Source organism: Schistocerca nitens, chromosome 9, assembly GCF_023898315.1.
Source record: "Schistocerca nitens isolate TAMUIC-IGC-003100 chromosome 9, iqSchNite1.1, whole genome shotgun sequence".
Classification (NCBI taxonomy): Eukaryota; Metazoa; Arthropoda; class Insecta; order Orthoptera; family Acrididae; genus Schistocerca; species Schistocerca nitens.
In genome coordinates, this window is record NC_064622.1 from 453289780 (window position 1) to 453306529 (window position 16750).

General features: G+C 52.5%; 55 non-coding genes across 55 annotated transcripts; 22 read left to right on the top strand and 33 right to left on the bottom strand.

Annotated features, from left to right (window-relative positions):
* Positions 1–330: 330 nt before the first annotated feature.
* Positions 331–403, top strand: Trnar-acg (transfer RNA arginine (anticodon ACG)). Its single transcript has one exon. It is a non-coding gene; the product is annotated as a tRNA-Arg (tRNA).
* A 287-nt stretch (positions 404–690) lies between these two features.
* Trnam-cau (transfer RNA methionine (anticodon CAU)) lies at positions 691–762 on the top strand. Its single transcript has one exon. It is a non-coding gene; the product is annotated as a tRNA-Met (tRNA).
* A 234-nt stretch (positions 763–996) lies between these two features.
* Positions 997–1068, bottom strand: Trnad-guc (transfer RNA aspartic acid (anticodon GUC)). Its single transcript has one exon. It is a non-coding gene; the product is annotated as a tRNA-Asp (tRNA).
* Positions 1069–1175: 107 nt separating this feature from the next.
* Positions 1176–1247, bottom strand: Trnad-guc (transfer RNA aspartic acid (anticodon GUC)). The gene has a single exon. It is a non-coding gene; the product is annotated as a tRNA-Asp (tRNA).
* A 107-nt stretch (positions 1248–1354) lies between these two features.
* On the bottom strand, positions 1355–1446 carry Trnai-uau (transfer RNA isoleucine (anticodon UAU)). The gene is given in 2 exon segments: positions 1355–1390; positions 1409–1446. It is a non-coding gene; the product is annotated as a tRNA-Ile (tRNA).
* A 378-nt stretch (positions 1447–1824) lies between these two features.
* Trnar-acg (transfer RNA arginine (anticodon ACG)) lies at positions 1825–1897 on the top strand. The gene has a single exon. It is a non-coding gene; the product is annotated as a tRNA-Arg (tRNA).
* Positions 1898–2184: 287 nt separating this feature from the next.
* Positions 2185–2256, top strand: Trnam-cau (transfer RNA methionine (anticodon CAU)). Its single transcript has one exon. It is a non-coding gene; the product is annotated as a tRNA-Met (tRNA).
* A 234-nt stretch (positions 2257–2490) lies between these two features.
* Positions 2491–2562, bottom strand: Trnad-guc (transfer RNA aspartic acid (anticodon GUC)). The gene has a single exon. It is a non-coding gene; the product is annotated as a tRNA-Asp (tRNA).
* Positions 2563–2669: 107 nt separating this feature from the next.
* Positions 2670–2741, bottom strand: Trnad-guc (transfer RNA aspartic acid (anticodon GUC)). The gene has a single exon. It is a non-coding gene; the product is annotated as a tRNA-Asp (tRNA).
* A 107-nt stretch (positions 2742–2848) lies between these two features.
* Positions 2849–2940, bottom strand: Trnai-uau (transfer RNA isoleucine (anticodon UAU)). Its single transcript is given in 2 exon segments — positions 2849–2884; positions 2903–2940. It is a non-coding gene; the product is annotated as a tRNA-Ile (tRNA).
* A 378-nt stretch (positions 2941–3318) lies between these two features.
* On the top strand, positions 3319–3391 carry Trnar-acg (transfer RNA arginine (anticodon ACG)). The gene has a single exon. It is a non-coding gene; the product is annotated as a tRNA-Arg (tRNA).
* Positions 3392–3678: 287 nt separating this feature from the next.
* On the top strand, positions 3679–3750 carry Trnam-cau (transfer RNA methionine (anticodon CAU)). Its single transcript has one exon. It is a non-coding gene; the product is annotated as a tRNA-Met (tRNA).
* Positions 3751–3984: 234 nt separating this feature from the next.
* On the bottom strand, positions 3985–4056 carry Trnad-guc (transfer RNA aspartic acid (anticodon GUC)). Its single transcript has one exon. It is a non-coding gene; the product is annotated as a tRNA-Asp (tRNA).
* A 107-nt stretch (positions 4057–4163) lies between these two features.
* Positions 4164–4235, bottom strand: Trnad-guc (transfer RNA aspartic acid (anticodon GUC)). The gene has a single exon. It is a non-coding gene; the product is annotated as a tRNA-Asp (tRNA).
* A 107-nt stretch (positions 4236–4342) lies between these two features.
* Positions 4343–4434, bottom strand: Trnai-uau (transfer RNA isoleucine (anticodon UAU)). Its single transcript is given in 2 exon segments — positions 4343–4378; positions 4397–4434. It is a non-coding gene; the product is annotated as a tRNA-Ile (tRNA).
* A 378-nt stretch (positions 4435–4812) lies between these two features.
* Trnar-acg (transfer RNA arginine (anticodon ACG)) lies at positions 4813–4885 on the top strand. The gene has a single exon. It is a non-coding gene; the product is annotated as a tRNA-Arg (tRNA).
* Positions 4886–5172: 287 nt separating this feature from the next.
* On the top strand, positions 5173–5244 carry Trnam-cau (transfer RNA methionine (anticodon CAU)). The gene has a single exon. It is a non-coding gene; the product is annotated as a tRNA-Met (tRNA).
* A 234-nt stretch (positions 5245–5478) lies between these two features.
* Positions 5479–5550, bottom strand: Trnad-guc (transfer RNA aspartic acid (anticodon GUC)). Its single transcript has one exon. It is a non-coding gene; the product is annotated as a tRNA-Asp (tRNA).
* A 107-nt stretch (positions 5551–5657) lies between these two features.
* Trnad-guc (transfer RNA aspartic acid (anticodon GUC)) lies at positions 5658–5729 on the bottom strand. The gene has a single exon. It is a non-coding gene; the product is annotated as a tRNA-Asp (tRNA).
* Positions 5730–5836: 107 nt separating this feature from the next.
* Trnai-uau (transfer RNA isoleucine (anticodon UAU)) lies at positions 5837–5928 on the bottom strand. Its single transcript is given in 2 exon segments — positions 5837–5872; positions 5891–5928. It is a non-coding gene; the product is annotated as a tRNA-Ile (tRNA).
* Positions 5929–6306: 378 nt separating this feature from the next.
* On the top strand, positions 6307–6379 carry Trnar-acg (transfer RNA arginine (anticodon ACG)). The gene has a single exon. It is a non-coding gene; the product is annotated as a tRNA-Arg (tRNA).
* A 287-nt stretch (positions 6380–6666) lies between these two features.
* On the top strand, positions 6667–6738 carry Trnam-cau (transfer RNA methionine (anticodon CAU)). Its single transcript has one exon. It is a non-coding gene; the product is annotated as a tRNA-Met (tRNA).
* A 234-nt stretch (positions 6739–6972) lies between these two features.
* Trnad-guc (transfer RNA aspartic acid (anticodon GUC)) lies at positions 6973–7044 on the bottom strand. The gene has a single exon. It is a non-coding gene; the product is annotated as a tRNA-Asp (tRNA).
* Positions 7045–7151: 107 nt separating this feature from the next.
* Trnad-guc (transfer RNA aspartic acid (anticodon GUC)) lies at positions 7152–7223 on the bottom strand. The gene has a single exon. It is a non-coding gene; the product is annotated as a tRNA-Asp (tRNA).
* Positions 7224–7330: 107 nt separating this feature from the next.
* Trnai-uau (transfer RNA isoleucine (anticodon UAU)) lies at positions 7331–7422 on the bottom strand. Its single transcript is given in 2 exon segments — positions 7331–7366; positions 7385–7422. It is a non-coding gene; the product is annotated as a tRNA-Ile (tRNA).
* Positions 7423–7800: 378 nt separating this feature from the next.
* On the top strand, positions 7801–7873 carry Trnar-acg (transfer RNA arginine (anticodon ACG)). The gene has a single exon. It is a non-coding gene; the product is annotated as a tRNA-Arg (tRNA).
* Positions 7874–8160: 287 nt separating this feature from the next.
* Positions 8161–8232, top strand: Trnam-cau (transfer RNA methionine (anticodon CAU)). The gene has a single exon. It is a non-coding gene; the product is annotated as a tRNA-Met (tRNA).
* A 234-nt stretch (positions 8233–8466) lies between these two features.
* On the bottom strand, positions 8467–8538 carry Trnad-guc (transfer RNA aspartic acid (anticodon GUC)). Its single transcript has one exon. It is a non-coding gene; the product is annotated as a tRNA-Asp (tRNA).
* A 107-nt stretch (positions 8539–8645) lies between these two features.
* Trnad-guc (transfer RNA aspartic acid (anticodon GUC)) lies at positions 8646–8717 on the bottom strand. Its single transcript has one exon. It is a non-coding gene; the product is annotated as a tRNA-Asp (tRNA).
* Positions 8718–8824: 107 nt separating this feature from the next.
* On the bottom strand, positions 8825–8916 carry Trnai-uau (transfer RNA isoleucine (anticodon UAU)). Its single transcript is given in 2 exon segments — positions 8825–8860; positions 8879–8916. It is a non-coding gene; the product is annotated as a tRNA-Ile (tRNA).
* Positions 8917–9294: 378 nt separating this feature from the next.
* Trnar-acg (transfer RNA arginine (anticodon ACG)) lies at positions 9295–9367 on the top strand. Its single transcript has one exon. It is a non-coding gene; the product is annotated as a tRNA-Arg (tRNA).
* A 287-nt stretch (positions 9368–9654) lies between these two features.
* Trnam-cau (transfer RNA methionine (anticodon CAU)) lies at positions 9655–9726 on the top strand. The gene has a single exon. It is a non-coding gene; the product is annotated as a tRNA-Met (tRNA).
* Positions 9727–9960: 234 nt separating this feature from the next.
* Trnad-guc (transfer RNA aspartic acid (anticodon GUC)) lies at positions 9961–10032 on the bottom strand. Its single transcript has one exon. It is a non-coding gene; the product is annotated as a tRNA-Asp (tRNA).
* Positions 10033–10139: 107 nt separating this feature from the next.
* Positions 10140–10211, bottom strand: Trnad-guc (transfer RNA aspartic acid (anticodon GUC)). Its single transcript has one exon. It is a non-coding gene; the product is annotated as a tRNA-Asp (tRNA).
* Positions 10212–10318: 107 nt separating this feature from the next.
* Trnai-uau (transfer RNA isoleucine (anticodon UAU)) lies at positions 10319–10410 on the bottom strand. Its single transcript is given in 2 exon segments — positions 10319–10354; positions 10373–10410. It is a non-coding gene; the product is annotated as a tRNA-Ile (tRNA).
* A 378-nt stretch (positions 10411–10788) lies between these two features.
* Trnar-acg (transfer RNA arginine (anticodon ACG)) lies at positions 10789–10861 on the top strand. The gene has a single exon. It is a non-coding gene; the product is annotated as a tRNA-Arg (tRNA).
* A 287-nt stretch (positions 10862–11148) lies between these two features.
* Positions 11149–11220, top strand: Trnam-cau (transfer RNA methionine (anticodon CAU)). The gene has a single exon. It is a non-coding gene; the product is annotated as a tRNA-Met (tRNA).
* A 234-nt stretch (positions 11221–11454) lies between these two features.
* Positions 11455–11526, bottom strand: Trnad-guc (transfer RNA aspartic acid (anticodon GUC)). Its single transcript has one exon. It is a non-coding gene; the product is annotated as a tRNA-Asp (tRNA).
* A 107-nt stretch (positions 11527–11633) lies between these two features.
* Positions 11634–11705, bottom strand: Trnad-guc (transfer RNA aspartic acid (anticodon GUC)). The gene has a single exon. It is a non-coding gene; the product is annotated as a tRNA-Asp (tRNA).
* Positions 11706–11812: 107 nt separating this feature from the next.
* Trnai-uau (transfer RNA isoleucine (anticodon UAU)) lies at positions 11813–11904 on the bottom strand. The gene is given in 2 exon segments: positions 11813–11848; positions 11867–11904. It is a non-coding gene; the product is annotated as a tRNA-Ile (tRNA).
* Positions 11905–12282: 378 nt separating this feature from the next.
* Positions 12283–12355, top strand: Trnar-acg (transfer RNA arginine (anticodon ACG)). Its single transcript has one exon. It is a non-coding gene; the product is annotated as a tRNA-Arg (tRNA).
* Positions 12356–12642: 287 nt separating this feature from the next.
* Positions 12643–12714, top strand: Trnam-cau (transfer RNA methionine (anticodon CAU)). The gene has a single exon. It is a non-coding gene; the product is annotated as a tRNA-Met (tRNA).
* A 234-nt stretch (positions 12715–12948) lies between these two features.
* Positions 12949–13020, bottom strand: Trnad-guc (transfer RNA aspartic acid (anticodon GUC)). The gene has a single exon. It is a non-coding gene; the product is annotated as a tRNA-Asp (tRNA).
* A 107-nt stretch (positions 13021–13127) lies between these two features.
* On the bottom strand, positions 13128–13199 carry Trnad-guc (transfer RNA aspartic acid (anticodon GUC)). Its single transcript has one exon. It is a non-coding gene; the product is annotated as a tRNA-Asp (tRNA).
* A 107-nt stretch (positions 13200–13306) lies between these two features.
* Trnai-uau (transfer RNA isoleucine (anticodon UAU)) lies at positions 13307–13398 on the bottom strand. Its single transcript is given in 2 exon segments — positions 13307–13342; positions 13361–13398. It is a non-coding gene; the product is annotated as a tRNA-Ile (tRNA).
* Positions 13399–13776: 378 nt separating this feature from the next.
* Trnar-acg (transfer RNA arginine (anticodon ACG)) lies at positions 13777–13849 on the top strand. The gene has a single exon. It is a non-coding gene; the product is annotated as a tRNA-Arg (tRNA).
* A 287-nt stretch (positions 13850–14136) lies between these two features.
* Trnam-cau (transfer RNA methionine (anticodon CAU)) lies at positions 14137–14208 on the top strand. The gene has a single exon. It is a non-coding gene; the product is annotated as a tRNA-Met (tRNA).
* Positions 14209–14442: 234 nt separating this feature from the next.
* Trnad-guc (transfer RNA aspartic acid (anticodon GUC)) lies at positions 14443–14514 on the bottom strand. Its single transcript has one exon. It is a non-coding gene; the product is annotated as a tRNA-Asp (tRNA).
* Positions 14515–14621: 107 nt separating this feature from the next.
* Positions 14622–14693, bottom strand: Trnad-guc (transfer RNA aspartic acid (anticodon GUC)). The gene has a single exon. It is a non-coding gene; the product is annotated as a tRNA-Asp (tRNA).
* A 107-nt stretch (positions 14694–14800) lies between these two features.
* On the bottom strand, positions 14801–14892 carry Trnai-uau (transfer RNA isoleucine (anticodon UAU)). Its single transcript is given in 2 exon segments — positions 14801–14836; positions 14855–14892. It is a non-coding gene; the product is annotated as a tRNA-Ile (tRNA).
* Positions 14893–15270: 378 nt separating this feature from the next.
* Trnar-acg (transfer RNA arginine (anticodon ACG)) lies at positions 15271–15343 on the top strand. Its single transcript has one exon. It is a non-coding gene; the product is annotated as a tRNA-Arg (tRNA).
* A 287-nt stretch (positions 15344–15630) lies between these two features.
* Trnam-cau (transfer RNA methionine (anticodon CAU)) lies at positions 15631–15702 on the top strand. Its single transcript has one exon. It is a non-coding gene; the product is annotated as a tRNA-Met (tRNA).
* Positions 15703–15936: 234 nt separating this feature from the next.
* Trnad-guc (transfer RNA aspartic acid (anticodon GUC)) lies at positions 15937–16008 on the bottom strand. The gene has a single exon. It is a non-coding gene; the product is annotated as a tRNA-Asp (tRNA).
* Positions 16009–16115: 107 nt separating this feature from the next.
* On the bottom strand, positions 16116–16187 carry Trnad-guc (transfer RNA aspartic acid (anticodon GUC)). The gene has a single exon. It is a non-coding gene; the product is annotated as a tRNA-Asp (tRNA).
* Positions 16188–16294: 107 nt separating this feature from the next.
* Positions 16295–16386, bottom strand: Trnai-uau (transfer RNA isoleucine (anticodon UAU)). The gene is given in 2 exon segments: positions 16295–16330; positions 16349–16386. It is a non-coding gene; the product is annotated as a tRNA-Ile (tRNA).
* Between the last annotated feature and the right edge of the window lie 364 nt (positions 16387–16750).

Genomic DNA, 16750 nt, shown 5'->3' on the forward strand with positions numbered 1-16750 from the left:
TGGTGGCTACAAAAACATATGATCGCCACCTGCGGCCATACTGCGACTTTGGCACCTAAGTACGAATGCTTCGTGCTATTCGTGTTTGATATGCTACGCTTACATGCACATCAACCGCCTCTCGTCATCGAAAAAATGCAGAAAAACGCGCGCCTTGCCTCGTGCTACCTGTCGAACAGCGAGCGCAGATGTGTGGCAAGCTCCAAGCTCTGCAGGCGCACCGCGACCACGCAGCTGGACGAGTGGTGCCTTCCTTGGGAGCTTGATGAGCCCTGGAGAACACGTTTCTTAGCGAATTGCACTTGTCTCGTAGCGAGAAATGCTGCCACTGGCCCTGTGGCGCAACGGATAACGCGTCTGACTACGGATCAGAAGATTCCAGGTTCGAATCCTGGCAGGGTCGGCATTTTGTTAGTTGCCAACGCGTAGCTGGGCAGTGGATTTCGTATGTCGCCGCATCGTGCAGTGCTTTGTTACTCCTGTGCATCTCGCAGCTGCATGTCGAGGCGATCGTGGTAAATATCGCTGCGTGCAAGCGTCAGCGTAGCGTCAGTCGAGCAAAGTCGAGACAAGTCAAGCTGAGAGCTGTAGGAGATGTTACGCAATCAAATGTAGGCGCGTGAAAGCGACGCAGACAACACTGCCCAAGTGTCCCAAGTGATGTGACGAAGAGCCAGTATACACCCACACAGCAGAGTGGCGCAGTGGAAGCGTGCTGGGCCCATAACCCAGAGGTCCGTGGATCGAAACCACGCTCTGCTAAAATTATTTCTTTTCCTGATTGTGTCGAGCACGATTATTACGCCTAGAGAGTCGGCTGGGGGCATTGATTCAGCCTCAAAAGCAAACCCCGTAATTCTGAAGTGTGAAGAATGCGAGAACTACTTCCTATGATGCATCATTTTTTAAGATTTTGCAGCAAGTCAATGGCAAAGTTAATGCTCTTCCGCCCCACACGCGCAACACTCGAGCAGGTTTGTGAGATAAAAATCGCGTCTCCCCGGCGGGGAATCGAACCCCGGTCTCCCGCGTGACAGGCGGGGATACTAACCACTATACTACCGAGGACGGGATGCAGGCAGCTGTCTGTGTGGGAGACACTTGTTGCAAGTAGCTGTAAACGGTCTACACTAAGTTCGGCGACTGATAGTGCAATAATTAAAAATCTAGTGTGCCTCCCCGGCGGGGAATCGAACCCCGGTCTCCCGCGTGACAGGCGGGGATACTAACCACTATACTACCGAGGAAGACGCAACTAGCGCCTATAATGCACATTAATCTTGCTGACATAGCTGATACATCTGAAATGTAGCCTCCCGATGCTGTCAGAGACAGCTGCTACGAAATAAAAGTATGCCCCAGGTGAGGCTCGAACTCACAACCCCGGCATTGCTCACGGCTACTGCCTTATAAGTACCGTGCGCTAACCAATTGCGCCACTGGGGCTACAGCGAAACGCTCTCAGTTAGCCATATTCGCTTTGCTGCAAACCAGTGGTGGCTACAAAAACATATGATCGCCACCTGCGGCCATACTGCGACTTTGGCACCTAAGTACGAATGCTTCGTGCTATTCGTGTTTGATATGCTACGCTTACATGCACATCAACCGCCTCTCGTCATCGAAAAAATGCAGAAAAACGCGCGCCTTGCCTCGTGCTACCTGTCGAACAGCGAGCGCAGATGTGTGGCAAGCTCCAAGCTCTGCAGGCGCACCGCGACCACGCAGCTGGACGAGTGGTGCCTTCCTTGGGAGCTTGATGAGCCCTGGAGAACACGTTTCTTAGCGAATTGCACTTGTCTCGTAGCGAGAAATGCTGCCACTGGCCCTGTGGCGCAACGGATAACGCGTCTGACTACGGATCAGAAGATTCCAGGTTCGAATCCTGGCAGGGTCGGCATTTTGTTAGTTGCCAACGCGTAGCTGGGCAGTGGATTTCGTATGTCGCCGCATCGTGCAGTGCTTTGTTACTCCTGTGCATCTCGCAGCTGCATGTCGAGGCGATCGTGGTAAATATCGCTGCGTGCAAGCGTCAGCGTAGCGTCAGTCGAGCAAAGTCGAGACAAGTCAAGCTGAGAGCTGTAGGAGATGTTACGCAATCAAATGTAGGCGCGTGAAAGCGACGCAGACAACACTGCCCAAGTGTCCCAAGTGATGTGACGAAGAGCCAGTATACACCCACACAGCAGAGTGGCGCAGTGGAAGCGTGCTGGGCCCATAACCCAGAGGTCCGTGGATCGAAACCACGCTCTGCTAAAATTATTTCTTTTCCTGATTGTGTCGAGCACGATTATTACGCCTAGAGAGTCGGCTGGGGGCATTGATTCAGCCTCAAAAGCAAACCCCGTAATTCTGAAGTGTGAAGAATGCGAGAACTACTTCCTATGATGCATCATTTTTTAAGATTTTGCAGCAAGTCAATGGCAAAGTTAATGCTCTTCCGCCCCACACGCGCAACACTCGAGCAGGTTTGTGAGATAAAAATCGCGTCTCCCCGGCGGGGAATCGAACCCCGGTCTCCCGCGTGACAGGCGGGGATACTAACCACTATACTACCGAGGACGGGATGCAGGCAGCTGTCTGTGTGGGAGACACTTGTTGCAAGTAGCTGTAAACGGTCTACACTAAGTTCGGCGACTGATAGTGCAATAATTAAAAATCTAGTGTGCCTCCCCGGCGGGGAATCGAACCCCGGTCTCCCGCGTGACAGGCGGGGATACTAACCACTATACTACCGAGGAAGACGCAACTAGCGCCTATAATGCACATTAATCTTGCTGACATAGCTGATACATCTGAAATGTAGCCTCCCGATGCTGTCAGAGACAGCTGCTACGAAATAAAAGTATGCCCCAGGTGAGGCTCGAACTCACAACCCCGGCATTGCTCACGGCTACTGCCTTATAAGTACCGTGCGCTAACCAATTGCGCCACTGGGGCTACAGCGAAACGCTCTCAGTTAGCCATATTCGCTTTGCTGCAAACCAGTGGTGGCTACAAAAACATATGATCGCCACCTGCGGCCATACTGCGACTTTGGCACCTAAGTACGAATGCTTCGTGCTATTCGTGTTTGATATGCTACGCTTACATGCACATCAACCGCCTCTCGTCATCGAAAAAATGCAGAAAAACGCGCGCCTTGCCTCGTGCTACCTGTCGAACAGCGAGCGCAGATGTGTGGCAAGCTCCAAGCTCTGCAGGCGCACCGCGACCACGCAGCTGGACGAGTGGTGCCTTCCTTGGGAGCTTGATGAGCCCTGGAGAACACGTTTCTTAGCGAATTGCACTTGTCTCGTAGCGAGAAATGCTGCCACTGGCCCTGTGGCGCAACGGATAACGCGTCTGACTACGGATCAGAAGATTCCAGGTTCGAATCCTGGCAGGGTCGGCATTTTGTTAGTTGCCAACGCGTAGCTGGGCAGTGGATTTCGTATGTCGCCGCATCGTGCAGTGCTTTGTTACTCCTGTGCATCTCGCAGCTGCATGTCGAGGCGATCGTGGTAAATATCGCTGCGTGCAAGCGTCAGCGTAGCGTCAGTCGAGCAAAGTCGAGACAAGTCAAGCTGAGAGCTGTAGGAGATGTTACGCAATCAAATGTAGGCGCGTGAAAGCGACGCAGACAACACTGCCCAAGTGTCCCAAGTGATGTGACGAAGAGCCAGTATACACCCACACAGCAGAGTGGCGCAGTGGAAGCGTGCTGGGCCCATAACCCAGAGGTCCGTGGATCGAAACCACGCTCTGCTAAAATTATTTCTTTTCCTGATTGTGTCGAGCACGATTATTACGCCTAGAGAGTCGGCTGGGGGCATTGATTCAGCCTCAAAAGCAAACCCCGTAATTCTGAAGTGTGAAGAATGCGAGAACTACTTCCTATGATGCATCATTTTTTAAGATTTTGCAGCAAGTCAATGGCAAAGTTAATGCTCTTCCGCCCCACACGCGCAACACTCGAGCAGGTTTGTGAGATAAAAATCGCGTCTCCCCGGCGGGGAATCGAACCCCGGTCTCCCGCGTGACAGGCGGGGATACTAACCACTATACTACCGAGGACGGGATGCAGGCAGCTGTCTGTGTGGGAGACACTTGTTGCAAGTAGCTGTAAACGGTCTACACTAAGTTCGGCGACTGATAGTGCAATAATTAAAAATCTAGTGTGCCTCCCCGGCGGGGAATCGAACCCCGGTCTCCCGCGTGACAGGCGGGGATACTAACCACTATACTACCGAGGAAGACGCAACTAGCGCCTATAATGCACATTAATCTTGCTGACATAGCTGATACATCTGAAATGTAGCCTCCCGATGCTGTCAGAGACAGCTGCTACGAAATAAAAGTATGCCCCAGGTGAGGCTCGAACTCACAACCCCGGCATTGCTCACGGCTACTGCCTTATAAGTAGCGTGCGCTAACCAATTGCGCCACTGGGGCTACAGCGAAACGCTCTCAGTTAGCCATATTCGCTTTGCTGCAAACCAGTGGTGGCTACAAAAACATATGATCGCCACCTGCGGCCATACTGCGACTTTGGCACCTAAGTACGAATGCTTCGTGCTATTCGTGTTTGATATGCTACGCTTACATGCACATCAACCGCCTCTCGTCATCGAAAAAATGCAGAAAAACGCGCGCCTTGCCTCGTGCTACCTGTCGAACAGCGAGCGCAGATGTGTGGCAAGCTCCAAGCTCTGCAGGCGCACCGCGACCACGCAGCTGGACGAGTGGTGCCTTCCTTGGGAGCTTGATGAGCCCTGGAGAACACGTTTCTTAGCGAATTGCACTTGTCTCGTAGCGAGAAATGCTGCCACTGGCCCTGTGGCGCAACGGATAACGCGTCTGACTACGGATCAGAAGATTCCAGGTTCGAATCCTGGCAGGGTCGGCATTTTGTTAGTTGCCAACGCGTAGCTGGGCAGTGGATTTCGTATGTCGCCGCATCGTGCAGTGCTTTGTTACTCCTGTGCATCTCGCAGCTGCATGTCGAGGCGATCGTGGTAAATATCGCTGCGTGCAAGCGTCAGCGTAGCGTCAGTCGAGCAAAGTCGAGACAAGTCAAGCTGAGAGCTGTAGGAGATGTTACGCAATCAAATGTAGGCGCGTGAAAGCGACGCAGACAACACTGCCCAAGTGTCCCAAGTGATGTGACGAAGAGCCAGTATACACCCACACAGCAGAGTGGCGCAGTGGAAGCGTGCTGGGCCCATAACCCAGAGGTCCGTGGATCGAAACCACGCTCTGCTAAAATTATTTCTTTTCCTGATTGTGTCGAGCACGATTATTACGCCTAGAGAGTCGGCTGGGGGCATTGATTCAGCCTCAAAAGCAAACCCCGTAATTCTGAAGTGTGAAGAATGCGAGAACTACTTCCTATGATGCATCATTTTTTAAGATTTTGCAGCAAGTCAATGGCAAAGTTAATGCTCTTCCGCCCCACACGCGCAACACTCGAGCAGGTTTGTGAGATAAAAATCGCGTCTCCCCGGCGGGGAATCGAACCCCGGTCTCCCGCGTGACAGGCGGGGATACTAACCACTATACTACCGAGGACGGGATGCAGGCAGCTGTCTGTGTGGGAGACACTTGTTGCAAGTAGCTGTAAACGGTCTACACTAAGTTCGGCGACTGATAGTGCAATAATTAAAAATCTAGTGTGCCTCCCCGGCGGGGAATCGAACCCCGGTCTCCCGCGTGACAGGCGGGGATACTAACCACTATACTACCGAGGAAGACGCAACTAGCGCCTATAATGCACATTAATCTTGCTGACATAGCTGATACATCTGAAATGTAGCCTCCCGATGCTGTCAGAGACAGCTGCTACGAAATAAAAGTATGCCCCAGGTGAGGCTCGAACTCACAACCCCGGCATTGCTCACGGCTACTGCCTTATAAGTACCGTGCGCTAACCAATTGCGCCACTGGGGCTACAGCGAAACGCTCTCAGTTAGCCATATTCGCTTTGCTGCAAACCAGTGGTGGCTACAAAAACATATGATCGCCACCTGCGGCCATACTGCGACTTTGGCACCTAAGTACGAATGCTTCGTGCTATTCGTGTTTGATATGCTACGCTTACATGCACATCAACCGCCTCTCGTCATCGAAAAAATGCAGAAAAACGCGCGCCTTGCCTCGTGCTACCTGTCGAACAGCGAGCGCAGATGTGTGGCAAGCTCCAAGCTCTGCAGGCGCACCGCGACCACGCAGCTGGACGAGTGGTGCCTTCCTTGGGAGCTTGATGAGCCCTGGAGAACACGTTTCTTAGCGAATTGCACTTGTCTCGTAGCGAGAAATGCTGCCACTGGCCCTGTGGCGCAACGGATAACGCGTCTGACTACGGATCAGAAGATTCCAGGTTCGAATCCTGGCAGGGTCGGCATTTTGTTAGTTGCCAACGCGTAGCTGGGCAGTGGATTTCGTATGTCGCCGCATCGTGCAGTGCTTTGTTACTCCTGTGCATCTCGCAGCTGCATGTCGAGGCGATCGTGGTAAATATCGCTGCGTGCAAGCGTCAGCGTAGCGTCAGTCGAGCAAAGTCGAGACAAGTCAAGCTGAGAGCTGTAGGAGATGTTACGCAATCAAATGTAGGCGCGTGAAAGCGACGCAGACAACACTGCCCAAGTGTCCCAAGTGATGTGACGAAGAGCCAGTATACACCCACACAGCAGAGTGGCGCAGTGGAAGCGTGCTGGGCCCATAACCCAGAGGTCCGTGGATCGAAACCACGCTCTGCTAAAATTATTTCTTTTCCTGATTGTGTCGAGCACGATTATTACGCCTAGAGAGTCGGCTGGGGGCATTGATTCAGCCTCAAAAGCAAACCCCGTAATTCTGAAGTGTGAAGAATGCGAGAACTACTTCCTATGATGCATCATTTTTTAAGATTTTGCAGCAAGTCAATGGCAAAGTTAATGCTCTTCCGCCCCACACGCGCAACACTCGAGCAGGTTTGTGAGATAAAAATCGCGTCTCCCCGGCGGGGAATCGAACCCCGGTCTCCCGCGTGACAGGCGGGGATACTAACCACTATACTACCGAGGACGGGATGCAGGCAGCTGTCTGTGTGGGAGACACTTGTTGCAAGTAGCTGTAAACGGTCTACACTAAGTTCGGCGACTGATAGTGCAATAATTAAAAATCTAGTGTGCCTCCCCGGCGGGGAATCGAACCCCGGTCTCCCGCGTGACAGGCGGGGATACTAACCACTATACTACCGAGGAAGACGCAACTAGCGCCTATAATGCACATTAATCTTGCTGACATAGCTGATACATCTGAAATGTAGCCTCCCGATGCTGTCAGAGACAGCTGCTACGAAATAAAAGTATGCCCCAGGTGAGGCTCGAACTCACAACCCCGGCATTGCTCACGGCTACTGCCTTATAAGTACCGTGCGCTAACCAATTGCGCCACTGGGGCTACAGCGAAACGCTCTCAGTTAGCCATATTCGCTTTGCTGCAAACCAGTGGTGGCTACAAAAACATATGATCGCCACCTGCGGCCATACTGCGACTTTGGCACCTAAGTACGAATGCTTCGTGCTATTCGTGTTTGATATGCTACGCTTACATGCACATCAACCGCCTCTCGTCATCGAAAAAATGCAGAAAAACGCGCGCCTTGCCTCGTGCTACCTGTCGAACAGCGAGCGCAGATGTGTGGCAAGCTCCAAGCTCTGCAGGCGCACCGCGACCACGCAGCTGGACGAGTGGTGCCTTCCTTGGGAGCTTGATGAGCCCTGGAGAACACGTTTCTTAGCGAATTGCACTTGTCTCGTAGCGAGAAATGCTGCCACTGGCCCTGTGGCGCAACGGATAACGCGTCTGACTACGGATCAGAAGATTCCAGGTTCGAATCCTGGCAGGGTCGGCATTTTGTTAGTTGCCAACGCGTAGCTGGGCAGTGGATTTCGTATGTCGCCGCATCGTGCAGTGCTTTGTTACTCCTGTGCATCTCGCAGCTGCATGTCGAGGCGATCGTGGTAAATATCGCTGCGTGCAAGCGTCAGCGTAGCGTCAGTCGAGCAAAGTCGAGACAAGTCAAGCTGAGAGCTGTAGGAGATGTTACGCAATCAAATGTAGGCGCGTGAAAGCGACGCAGACAACACTGCCCAAGTGTCCCAAGTGATGTGACGAAGAGCCAGTATACACCCACACAGCAGAGTGGCGCAGTGGAAGCGTGCTGGGCCCATAACCCAGAGGTCCGTGGATCGAAACCACGCTCTGCTAAAATTATTTCTTTTCCTGATTGTGTCGAGCACGATTATTACGCCTAGAGAGTCGGCTGGGGGCATTGATTCAGCCTCAAAAGCAAACCCCGTAATTCTGAAGTGTGAAGAATGCGAGAACTACTTCCTATGATGCATCATTTTTTAAGATTTTGCAGCAAGTCAATGGCAAAGTTAATGCTCTTCCGCCCCACACGCGCAACACTCGAGCAGGTTTGTGAGATAAAAATCGCGTCTCCCCGGCGGGGAATCGAACCCCGGTCTCCCGCGTGACAGGCGGGGATACTAACCACTATACTACCGAGGACGGGATGCAGGCAGCTGTCTGTGTGGGAGACACTTGTTGCAAGTAGCTGTAAACGGTCTACACTAAGTTCGGCGACTGATAGTGCAATAATTAAAAATCTAGTGTGCCTCCCCGGCGGGGAATCGAACCCCGGTCTCCCGCGTGACAGGCGGGGATACTAACCACTATACTACCGAGGAAGACGCAACTAGCGCCTATAATGCACATTAATCTTGCTGACATAGCTGATACATCTGAAATGTAGCCTCCCGATGCTGTCAGAGACAGCTGCTACGAAATAAAAGTATGCCCCAGGTGAGGCTCGAACTCACAACCCCGGCATTGCTCACGGCTACTGCCTTATAAGTAGCGTGCGCTAACCAATTGCGCCACTGGGGCTACAGCGAAACGCTCTCAGTTAGCCATATTCGCTTTGCTGCAAACCAGTGGTGGCTACAAAAACATATGATCGCCACCTGCGGCCATACTGCGACTTTGGCACCTAAGTACGAATGCTTCGTGCTATTCGTGTTTGATATGCTACGCTTACATGCACATCAACCGCCTCTCGTCATCGAAAAAATGCAGAAAAACGCGCGCCTTGCCTCGTGCTACCTGTCGAACAGCGAGCGCAGATGTGTGGCAAGCTCCAAGCTCTGCAGGCGCACCGCGACCACGCAGCTGGACGAGTGGTGCCTTCCTTGGGAGCTTGATGAGCCCTGGAGAACACGTTTCTTAGCGAATTGCACTTGTCTCGTAGCGAGAAATGCTGCCACTGGCCCTGTGGCGCAACGGATAACGCGTCTGACTACGGATCAGAAGATTCCAGGTTCGAATCCTGGCAGGGTCGGCATTTTGTTAGTTGCCAACGCGTAGCTGGGCAGTGGATTTCGTATGTCGCCGCATCGTGCAGTGCTTTGTTACTCCTGTGCATCTCGCAGCTGCATGTCGAGGCGATCGTGGTAAATATCGCTGCGTGCAAGCGTCAGCGTAGCGTCAGTCGAGCAAAGTCGAGACAAGTCAAGCTGAGAGCTGTAGGAGATGTTACGCAATCAAATGTAGGCGCGTGAAAGCGACGCAGACAACACTGCCCAAGTGTCCCAAGTGATGTGACGAAGAGCCAGTATACACCCACACAGCAGAGTGGCGCAGTGGAAGCGTGCTGGGCCCATAACCCAGAGGTCCGTGGATCGAAACCACGCTCTGCTAAAATTATTTCTTTTCCTGATTGTGTCGAGCACGATTATTACGCCTAGAGAGTCGGCTGGGGGCATTGATTCAGCCTCAAAAGCAAACCCCGTAATTCTGAAGTGTGAAGAATGCGAGAACTACTTCCTATGATGCATCATTTTTTAAGATTTTGCAGCAAGTCAATGGCAAAGTTAATGCTCTTCCGCCCCACACGCGCAACACTCGAGCAGGTTTGTGAGATAAAAATCGCGTCTCCCCGGCGGGGAATCGAACCCCGGTCTCCCGCGTGACAGGCGGGGATACTAACCACTATACTACCGAGGACGGGATGCAGGCAGCTGTCTGTGTGGGAGACACTTGTTGCAAGTAGCTGTAAACGGTCTACACTAAGTTCGGCGACTGATAGTGCAATAATTAAAAATCTAGTGTGCCTCCCCGGCGGGGAATCGAACCCCGGTCTCCCGCGTGACAGGCGGGGATACTAACCACTATACTACCGAGGAAGACGCAACTAGCGCCTATAATGCACATTAATCTTGCTGACATAGCTGATACATCTGAAATGTAGCCTCCCGATGCTGTCAGAGACAGCTGCTACGAAATAAAAGTATGCCCCAGGTGAGGCTCGAACTCACAACCCCGGCATTGCTCACGGCTACTGCCTTATAAGTACCGTGCGCTAACCAATTGCGCCACTGGGGCTGCAGCGAAACGCTCTCAGTTAGCCATATTCGCTTTGCTGCAAACCAGTGGTGGCTACAAAAACATATGATCGCCACCTGCGGCCATACTGCGACTTTGGCACCTAAGTACGAATGCTTCGTGCTATTCGTGTTTGATATGCTACGCTTACATGCACATCAACCGCCTCTCGTCATCGAAAAAATGCAGAAAAACGCGCGCCTTGCCTCGTGCTACCTGTCGAACAGCGAGCGCAGATGTGTGGCAAGCTCCAAGCTCTGCAGGCGCACCGCGACCACGCAGCTGGACGAGTGGTGCCTTCCTTGGGAGCTTGATGAGCCCTGGAGAACACGTTTCTTAGCGAATTGCACTTGTCTCGTAGCGAGAAATGCTGCCACTGGCCCTGTGGCGCAACGGATAACGCGTCTGACTACGGATCAGAAGATTCCAGGTTCGAATCCTGGCAGGGTCGGCATTTTGTTAGTTGCCAACGCGTAGCTGGGCAGTGGATTTCGTATGTCGCCGCATCGTGCAGTGCTTTGTTACTCCTGTGCATCTCGCAGCTGCATGTCGAGGCGATCGTGGTAAATATCGCTGCGTGCAAGCGTCAGCGTAGCGTCAGTCGAGCAAAGTCGAGACAAGTCAAGCTGAGAGCTGTAGGAGATGTTACGCAATCAAATGTAGGCGCGTGAAAGCGACGCAGACAACACTGCCCAAGTGTCCCAAGTGATGTGACGAAGAGCCAGTATACACCCACACAGCAGAGTGGCGCAGTGGAAGCGTGCTGGGCCCATAACCCAGAGGTCCGTGGATCGAAACCACGCTCTGCTAAAATTATTTCTTTTCCTGATTGTGTCGAGCACGATTATTACGCCTAGAGAGTCGGCTGGGGGCATTGATTCAGCCTCAAAAGCAAACCCCGTAATTCTGAAGTGTGAAGAATGCGAGAACTACTTCCTATGATGCATCATTTTTTAAGATTTTGCAGCAAGTCAATGGCAAAGTTAATGCTCTTCCGCCCCACACGCGCAACACTCGAGCAGGTTTGTGAGATAAAAATCGCGTCTCCCCGGCGGGGAATCGAACCCCGGTCTCCCGCGTGACAGGCGGGGATACTAACCACTATACTACCGAGGACGGGATGCAGGCAGCTGTCTGTGTGGGAGACACTTGTTGCAAGTAGCTGTAAACGGTCTACACTAAGTTCGGCGACTGATAGTGCAATAATTAAAAATCTAGTGTGCCTCCCCGGCGGGGAATCGAACCCCGGTCTCCCGCGTGACAGGCGGGGATACTAACCACTATACTACCGAGGAAGACGCAACTAGCGCCTATAATGCACATTAATCTTGCTGACATAGCTGATACATCTGAAATGTAGCCTCCCGATGCTGTCAGAGACAGCTGCTACGAAATAAAAGTATGCCCCAGGTGAGGCTCGAACTCACAACCCCGGCATTGCTCACGGCTACTGCCTTATAAGTACCGTGCGCTAACCAATTGCGCCACTGGGGCTACAGCGAAACGCTCTCAGTTAGCCATATTCGCTTTGCTGCAAACCAGTGGTGGCTACAAAAACATATGATCGCCACCTGCGGCCATACTGCGACTTTGGCACCTAAGTACGAATGCTTCGTGCTATTCGTGTTTGATATGCTACGCTTACATGCACATCAACCGCCTCTCGTCATCGAAAAAATGCAGAAAAACGCGCGCCTTGCCTCGTGCTACCTGTCGAACAGCGAGCGCAGATGTGTGGCAAGCTCCAAGCTCTGCAGGCGCACCGCGACCACGCAGCTGGACGAGTGGTGCCTTCCTTGGGAGCTTGATGAGCCCTGGAGAACACGTTTCTTAGCGAATTGCACTTGTCTCGTAGCGAGAAATGCTGCCACTGGCCCTGTGGCGCAACGGATAACGCGTCTGACTACGGATCAGAAGATTCCAGGTTCGAATCCTGGCAGGGTCGGCATTTTGTTAGTTGCCAACGCGTAGCTGGGCAGTGGATTTCGTATGTCGCCGCATCGTGCAGTGCTTTGTTACTCCTGTGCATCTCGCAGCTGCATGTCGAGGCGATCGTGGTAAATATCGCTGCGTGCAAGCGTCAGCGTAGCGTCAGTCGAGCAAAGTCGAGACAAGTCAAGCTGAGAGCTGTAGGAGATGTTACGCAATCAAATGTAGGCGCGTGAAAGCGACGCAGACAACACTGCCCAAGTGTCCCAAGTGATGTGACGAAGAGCCAGTATACACCCACACAGCAGAGTGGCGCAGTGGAAGCGTGCTGGGCCCATAACCCAGAGGTCCGTGGATCGAAACCACGCTCTGCTAAAATTATTTCTTTTCCTGATTGTGTCGAGCACGATTATTACGCCTAGAGAGTCGGCTGGGGGCATTGATTCAGCCTCAAAAGCAAACCCCGTAATTCTGAAGTGTGAAGAATGCGAGAACTACTTCCTATGATGCATCATTTTTTAAGATTTTGCAGCAAGTCAATGGCAAAGTTAATGCTCTTCCGCCCCACACGCGCAACACTCGAGCAGGTTTGTGAGATAAAAATCGCGTCTCCCCGGCGGGGAATCGAACCCCGGTCTCCCGCGTGACAGGCGGGGATACTAACCACTATACTACCGAGGACGGGATGCAGGCAGCTGTCTGTGTGGGAGACACTTGTTGCAAGTAGCTGTAAACGGTCTACACTAAGTTCGGCGACTGATAGTGCAATAATTAAAAATCTAGTGTGCCTCCCCGGCGGGGAATCGAACCCCGGTCTCCCGCGTGACAGGCGGGGATACTAACCACTATACTACCGAGGAAGACGCAACTAGCGCCTATAATGCACATTAATCTTGCTGACATAGCTGATACATCTGAAATGTAGCCTCCCGATGCTGTCAGAGACAGCTGCTACGAAATAAAAGTATGCCCCAGGTGAGGCTCGAACTCACAACCCCGGCATTGCTCACGGCTACTGCCTTATAAGTACCGTGCGCTAACCAATTGCGCCACTGGGGCTACAGCGAAACGCTCTCAGTTAGCCATATTCGCTTTGCTGCAAACCAGTGGTGGCTACAAAAACATATGATCGCCACCTGCGGCCATACTGCGACTTTGGCACCTAAGTACGAATGCTTCGTGCTATTCGTGTTTGATATGCTACGCTTACATGCACATCAACCGCCTCTCGTCATCGAAAAAATGCAGAAAAACGCGCGCCTTGCCTCGTGCTACCTGTCGAACAGCGAGCGCAGATGTGTGGCAAGCTCCAAGCTCTGCAGGCGCACCGCGACCACGCAGCTGGACGAGTGGTGCCTTCCTTGGGAGCTTGATGAGCCCTGGAGAACACGTTTCTTAGCGAATTGCACTTGTCTCGTAGCGAGAAATGCTGCCACTGGCCCTGTGGCGCAACGGATAACGCGTCTGACTACGGATCAGAAGATTCCAGGTTCGAATCCTGGCAGGGTCGGCATTTTGTTAGTTGCCAACGCGTAGCTGGGCAGTGGATTTCGTATGTCGCCGCATCGTGCAGTGCTTTGTTACTCCTGTGCATCTCGCAGCTGCATGTCGAGGCGATCGTGGTAAATATCGCTGCGTGCAAGCGTCAGCGTAGCGTCAGTCGAGCAAAGTCGAGACAAGTCAAGCTGAGAGCTGTAGGAGATGTTACGCAATCAAATGTAGGCGCGTGAAAGCGACGCAGACAACACTGCCCAAGTGTCCCAAGTGATGTGACGAAGAGCCAGTATACACCCACACAGCAGAGTGGCGCAGTGGAAGCGTGCTGGGCCCATAACCCAGAGGTCCGTGGATCGAAACCACGCTCTGCTAAAATTATTTCTTTTCCTGATTGTGTCGAGCACGATTATTACGCCTAGAGAGTCGGCTGGGGGCATTGATTCAGCCTCAAAAGCAAACCCCGTAATTCTGAAGTGTGAAGAATGCGAGAACTACTTCCTATGATGCATCATTTTTTAAGATTTTGCAGCAAGTCAATGGCAAAGTTAATGCTCTTCCGCCCCACACGCGCAACACTCGAGCAGGTTTGTGAGATAAAAATCGCGTCTCCCCGGCGGGGAATCGAACCCCGGTCTCCCGCGTGACAGGCGGGGATACTAACCACTATACTACCGAGGACGGGATGCAGGCAGCTGTCTGTGTGGGAGACACTTGTTGCAAGTAGCTGTAAACGGTCTACACTAAGTTCGGCGACTGATAGTGCAATAATTAAAAATCTAGTGTGCCTCCCCGGCGGGGAATCGAACCCCGGTCTCCCGCGTGACAGGCGGGGATACTAACCACTATACTACCGAGGAAGACGCAACTAGCGCCTATAATGCACATTAATCTTGCTGACATAGCTGATACATCTGAAATGTAGCCTCCCGATGCTGTCAGAGACAGCTGCTACGAAATAAAAGTATGCCCCAGGTGAGGCTCGAACTCACAACCCCGGCATTGCTCACGGCTACTGCCTTATAAGTACCGTGCGCTAACCAATTGCGCCACTGGGGCTACAGCGAAACGCTCTCAGTTAGCCATATTCGCTTTGCTGCAAACCAGTGGTGGCTACAAAAACATATGATCGCCACCTGCGGCCATACTGCGACTTTGGCACCTAAGTACGAATGCTTCGTGCTATTCGTGTTTGATATGCTACGCTTACATGCACATCAACCGCCTCTCGTCATCGAAAAAATGCAGAAAAACGCGCGCCTTGCCTCGTGCTACCTGTCGAACAGCGAGCGCAGATGTGTGGCAAGCTCCAAGCTCTGCAGGCGCACCGCGACCACGCAGCTGGACGAGTGGTGCCTTCCTTGGGAGCTTGATGAGCCCTGGAGAACACGTTTCTTAGCGAATTGCACTTGTCTCGTAGCGAGAAATGCTGCCACTGGCCCTGTGGCGCAACGGATAACGCGTCTGACTACGGATCAGAAGATTCCAGGTTCGAATCCTGGCAGGGTCGGCATTTTGTTAGTTGCCAACGCGTAGCTGGGCAGTGGATTTCGTATGTCGCCGCATCGTGCAGTGCTTTGTTACTCCTGTGCATCTCGCAGCTGCATGTCGAGGCGATCGTGGTAAATATCGCTGCGTGCAAGCGTCAGCGTAGCGTCAGTCGAGCAAAGTCGAGACAAGTCAAGCTGAGAGCTGTAGGAGATGTTACGCAATCAAATGTAGGCGCGTGAAAGCGACGCAGACAACACTGCCCAAGTGTCCCAAGTGATGTGACGAAGAGCCAGTATACACCCACACAGCAGAGTGGCGCAGTGGAAGCGTGCTGGGCCCATAACCCAGAGGTCCGTGGATCGAAACCACGCTCTGCTAAAATTATTTCTTTTCCTGATTGTGTCGAGCACGATTATTACGCCTAGAGAGTCGGCTGGGGGCATTGATTCAGCCTCAAAAGCAAACCCCGTAATTCTGAAGTGTGAAGAATGCGAGAACTACTTCCTATGATGCATCATTTTTTAAGATTTTGCAGCAAGTCAATGGCAAAGTTAATGCTCTTCCGCCCCACACGCGCAACACTCGAGCAGGTTTGTGAGATAAAAATCGCGTCTCCCCGGCGGGGAATCGAACCCCGGTCTCCCGCGTGACAGGCGGGGATACTAACCACTATACTACCGAGGACGGGATGCAGGCAGCTGTCTGTGTGGGAGACACTTGTTGCAAGTAGCTGTAAACGGTCTACACTAAGTTCGGCGACTGATAGTGCAATAATTAAAAATCTAGTGTGCCTCCCCGGCGGGGAATCGAACCCCGGTCTCCCGCGTGACAGGCGGGGATACTAACCACTATACTACCGAGGAAGACGCAACTAGCGCCTATAATGCACATTAATCTTGCTGACATAGCTGATACATCTGAAATGTAGCCTCCCGATGCTGTCAGAGACAGCTGCTACGAAATAAAAGTATGCCCCAGGTGAGGCTCGAACTCACAACCCCGGCATTGCTCACGGCTACTGCCTTATAAGTACCGTGCGCTAACCAATTGCGCCACTGGGGCTGCAGCGAAACGCTCTCAGTTAGCCATATTCGCTTTGCTGCAAACCAGTGGTGGCTACAAAAACATATGATCGCCACCTGCGGCCATACTGCGACTTTGGCACCTAAGTACGAATGCTTCGTGCTATTCGTGTTTGATATGCTACGCTTACATGCACATCAACCGCCTCTCGTCATCGAAAAAATGCAGAAAAACGCGCGCCTTGCCTCGTGCTACCTGTCGAACAGCGAGCGCAGATGTGTGGCAAGCTCCAAGCTCTGCAGGCGCACCGCGACCACGCAGCTGGACGAGTGGTGCCTTCCTTGGGAGCTTGATGAGCCCTGGAGAACACGTTTCTTAGCGAATTGCACTTGTCTCGTAGCGA